The sequence below is a fragment of the Brassica oleracea genome, chromosome C1, assembly GCF_000695525.1.
Source record: "Brassica oleracea var. oleracea cultivar TO1000 chromosome C1, BOL, whole genome shotgun sequence".
NCBI lineage: Eukaryota > Viridiplantae > Streptophyta > Magnoliopsida > Brassicales > Brassicaceae > Brassica > Brassica oleracea.
In genome coordinates this window covers 24,119,371-24,124,619 of record NC_027748.1, presented here as the reverse complement: position 1 = coordinate 24,124,619, position 5,249 = coordinate 24,119,371, and the positions used below count along the sequence as shown (strand labels likewise).

The 5,249-nt window shown below is 34.3% G+C and overlaps 1 long non-coding RNA gene and 1 pseudogene across 1 annotated transcript; both read right to left on the bottom strand.

The window, feature by feature from the left end:
* Nucleotides 1–1,338, bottom strand: LOC106344597. The gene is made up of 2 exons (XR_001270182.1): nt 1,068–1,338; nt 1–493 (listed from the first exon to the last, which is right to left on the bottom strand). It is a non-coding gene; the product is annotated as an uncharacterized LOC106344597 (long non-coding RNA).
* Nucleotides 1,339–4,069: 2,731 nt separating this feature from the next.
* Nucleotides 4,070–4,931, bottom strand: LOC106335556 (annotated as a pseudogene).
* Between the last annotated feature and the right edge of the window lie 318 nt (nt 4,932–5,249).

Genomic DNA, 5,249 nt, shown 5'->3' with positions numbered 1-5,249 from the left:
AACAAAGGCTGCTTGTGAATACACTTTTATTTATACAAGTTTATGAATACACTTTCGTTACAAACAAGAAACACCACGATTCAACTAACATGCATTTCTGAAAGTGTCTTGTATATGTGAGACTGTCCATGCTCGTAATTATGCATCAATAAGTAGTTATTTACAAAGCCTGAAAGCTAAGAACCCAGCCAACAAAAAAAAAAATTGCAATTGAATTTATTATTGGGAGCATATCAAAATCAAAGAGATTCATGTACTCATATACCCACTGTCGTGGTTGGTTCTTCTGAGACAACGCATGAGATGGTTCCGGAGATGAGTCGTCCCGCTGTTGCTGGAACCGCTGAGTTTCTTGTTGACTGAATGCAAACAGCGTAGCAGGCATCAGCCTTTCTCACCCGTTCAAAGTAGTTCCACACAACAGATGTCAATCTCTTTGATTTCTGCAAGATGATCTCATTTGATTCATCCATCACACCAACAAAACTCTCTCCTGCACCAAAAAAAATCACTACCCATTAATTAAAACAACAAACTTTAGACTCAAAAACAAAACACTTTATATCGTTTACACGATGACAATGACATGATTATACAAAGATCATCCTAGAGAAAATAAACCCAATCATCATCATCATCAGCATTATACAATCATATCAAAACCAAAAAAATCACCATTCGCAAAACTCACTGATGAACCAAAAATCACTAGTCATTGATAAAAGCAACAAACTTTAAACTGGAAAACGAACACTTTATCATTTCTTCACAATTACAATGGCATGATGAGAGCTGCAAAGATCATGATCATAAAGAAACTAGACCCCATCATCATCATCATCATCAGCATTATACAGTTATATCAAATCCAAACACATCATCATCATAACAAAAAGTTACTGCAAAAAGAGATAAAATTATGCCATAATGAGACAATTAGAGCTATAAATTCGGATCCTTTACACTGGAGCAAGAAACCCTTTTGAGATTTGCTAACAGCACATAGTTTTTTTTTCATATGAAGAGAGTGAGAGACGAAACAGAGGAAAGGTTTGAAATTGGTTTACCTTTTGTTTATAAAAGAAAAAGGGTTTTCAGAATCTGTGAAGAGTTCAGAGGATTCGAAGAGTTTGTTTTTAAGGGTTACGGGTGGGAAGAAGCTGGATCAAAGAAACATCAGATCCGATGGGGCGATTCTGCCTGGGTTATAACGAATCGAGCCATCGACAGAGATGAGTGTAGCAGCGACGACGATTTGGTGAACCCTGAAAACGGAATCAATCCGTCGAGAGAGAGAGAAAGAGACGCTGAATGTCCAACACGTGTCTAATAAGAACTGTGTCTTGTGGAGCTTAATTAAGAGACGTTCCTTCTCTAATTACATAATTTTCTTTTTTTAAAAAAAATCCTAAAAACATTAAAAACCCACCATAAGGAACCGCGTTAATGCTGCTCTAAGAACTTCTTACCGGACACATTTGTAATTTTTTTATTCGGTTTTGGTTTGGGAAGTCTTTGTATAATAATGTATTGCATGCAGTGCCGGCCTTATGCATGTGCCAAAGGTGCAAATGCATAGGATCCAATTTTTTTACACATTTTTACTTTACTATTAAGGGTCCAATTTAATTGAATTGTTCATATCTTCAATTTTGTGATTTTTGTGGGGAAATTCTATTTTACGATTTTCCGGATAAACTCGATTTTGAGGTTTTGGCGGGAAAACTTGATTTTTTTTTTATTTTTGTGGAAAAAATAGATTTTGCGGTTTTTACGAGAAAACTTGAATTTACAATTTTGGCGAAAAAACTCAATTTTGCAGTTTTAGCGAGAAAGCTCAATTTTAAGTTTTTACGGGAAAACTCGACTTTTTGGTTTTTACAGAAAACTTAATTTTCTGTTTTTGCAAGAAAACTTGATTTTTGCGATTTTGAGGAGAAACTCAATTTTACGGTTTTGATGGAAAATTTTGATTTTCCGGTTTTGGTGGAGAAACTCGTTTTCATTTTGGCGGAAAAACTCTATTTTGGGGTTTTGGTGGAAAACTCTATATTGTGCGATTTTGATTAGAAAACTTGAATTTTCGGTTTGGCGGAAAAACTTGATTTTGCAATTTTGGCGGAAAAACTTAATTTTTGTTTTTTATTTGCGGAAAACTTGACTTTTGGTTTTTGCGGGAAAACTTGATTTTGCGATTTTTTTCGGAAAACCTTGATTTTTCGATTTTGGGGGAATAACTCGATTTTGCATTTTTAGCGGGAAAATTCATTTTTTTGTGGAAAACTCGATTTTTGGTTTTTACAGAAAATTTGATTTTTCTGTTTTTGCAATTTTGACGATAAACTCAATTTTGCGGTTTTGGCGAAAAAAATTGATTTTTGGTTTTTGCGAGAAAATTTGATTTGGCGAGGAAAACCTTAATTTTGTGCTTTGGCAAAAAAAAATTGATTTTGTTGATCAACAAGTTGGAGGAGAGCAATGAGTGATGATCATATTACTTCTTAGTTTTTTTTTTTTAACTTTCATGCTTAGAACTCGAAGGTAAAAATGAACAAATTAGACTTTTTCCATAAAATTGGGCTAATCCATGCACGAGCCATAATCCTTGATTAAAATAAGGTTAAAATATGGCTGGATTAAAATAAAATTGAGTTTATATTAAACAAAAGAGGGTTAGGCCTTGGCCTTGGATTTAACATCCCTACCTCTAATCTCATCTGCTCCGAAAGTAAGGATCTGCTCATCTACTCTTCAGTAGGGATGTTAATTTCTGGGTTAGGGTCTTGACCTCTTCCGTTTAAAATAAATTCAACCATATTTTAAACCAACCCTATTTTACTCATATTTTAATCAAAGGTTACGACTGTTAGGAACGTTATCTCATTTAATTTTCATGCAACTTAATAAATGTTGTTATATCAATTTTAATCAAAGTTTACATGTTTTAACAACTCAATATATGATCATCAAAATCAAGTTTTTGCGTCATAACTAAAAAATAAGTTTTCGCGCCAAAACTGCAAAATCGAGACTTTTCACCAAAATCGAAAATTTGAGTTTTTCCGCCAAAACTAAAAACAAGTTTTCCTGCTAAAAACGAAAATCAAAATTTTCCGCCAAAACCAAAAATCAAAATTTTTTCGGTTTTTTTTTCGCCAAAACCGAAAAAATCAAGTTTTCCTTCCAAAACCGAAAATCGAGTTTCTTGCCAAAACCAAAAATCGAGTTTTCCCGCCAAAACAAAAAAAAAATGAATTTTTCCGTCGAAACCGAAAATTGAGTTTTCCCACCAAAACCAAAAAACAAGTTTTCCCACAAAAATGAAAATCGGGTTTACCTGGCAAAACTGAAAATCGATTTTTTTTTTGTTTTGACGGGAAAACTCAATTTTCGGTTTTGGTGGGGAAACTCAATTTTTGGTTTTGGCGGGAAAACTCGTTTTTCGGGTTTTAAAGTTTTGACGGGAAAACTCTATTTTGCATAATCGAACAAATTTAAAATTTTAATATTTATCTATATATTGTATAGTAATTATCTGACTCAAAATAAATGGGTTAAATTTAAACCATGTACATTGCAGGGCTAACCCTTTTTAACCTGTGACTTTTAGCCCGTACTAACATTCCTACTTTTGGACAACCTCGACCAGCTCCAGAGGCTTCACTCTGTCCCTTTCCTATCGTTGCTCCACAACCAGCGATGTCAGATTACTCACATCATGTTGAAGTCGTTCCAACAATTGATCTGCTCCAGCTTTCTGAGACAACATATATCCGGAATTGAATCCTCTGATACCATTTATTACGTTAAATTTAATGACTCTGGCCAAAAGCAAAGCATTTCAAGAAAATAGGATGATATTCATAGATTTAAAACTGTGTACATGGTTTCAGAGATACTAATGTCTTCATGAGTATCATCCTAATCAATCAATTTGCAATAGAAAGACATTTATCATTGCCGGCGGAAGCACCTTTGCACTATGAGCAACATCGAAATGGCTAGAAACGAGACAGTTCAATTTATATAAAGTAACGACCTTTGTAAACTTTGTGACAAAACTAAAAGTTTAATGAGAAGACTCGAATTTTATTAAGAAGACATGTTTGGTAATGAGCGTTATAACAAAAGATGGACCAAACATGAGGAATGTCTTAATCTTTTCTCCAGCTAGAAAGCGTCTATAGAAGTCCAATGCTTCACGAGGTTTGACTTCTGGAACGAAATGTCCTGCACCCTGCAAAGCAAAACACTCACACATCAAAAACGTATAACAAATACATCAAAGAATATACAGAAGATGTATGTTTCTTACTTTGATTTTTAGAAATGTTAGATTGTTGGCATACCCGTGTGTATACCTGCGATACCAAATTGTAGAAATTAACAGGGAAGTTTGAGAAGCAAAATCGATAAAAAAAAACGAGAGAGTTATAGAAAGAAGAAAAGGATTACCCGGCAACTTGGTCATTTGACATCCATTGCCTCCATCCATCAACCACTTTGTATCCCATTGAGTTAGTCCATGTTTCAGAGCCAGTATATCGTACAATTCTATCATGATATCCACTGCACAAATTCACATTTTTAGTATATACTTTTTACACCTTTTCGTTGGTTTTAATTTTATCGTAAACTTATTTGTACCTAAAAATGAGAGCACGATAGCCGCCGAGAGTGAGATTTCTATGGAATTCGATATGCTTCCAGCGTCAGTCTGGTATTTGCTTGCATTTGCACACAATTCCCATCTTCCAATCTTGCTTTTCTATCAACGTTTTAGACATAAATAAAGGATGACAAATATTGTTTATCAACTTAACCAAGAGAAAACTATAGAATTAAGAGACCTCTTTAGCATGAACCGCTTTCCTCGCGGCTGGATAGTTCAGCCAGGTCGTTGCAACCAGGGGCGGACGCAGGAAGGCCATAGGTGTGGCAATTGCCCCACACAAAATTTTGTTTTCCTTCAATAGTTAACATACAATTTATGTAAATTCCCTTGATTTAAACATTTTATATGATGTGTGCCCCATACTAGTTATGTGGCTGGATCCGCCCCTGGTTGCAACTATATTATCCTGCATCCTTGCCAAATATTCAAACACATGAGAAGCAGTTTATCACAATTCACAACGAATATTACATTTTTAATATTTTTTTCTATTAATCTAGGAGATATTTGTTTCTTTTCATAAAGCATTATATTTATATGATAATCATAATAGCTTTGGTTTATATTTCTAATG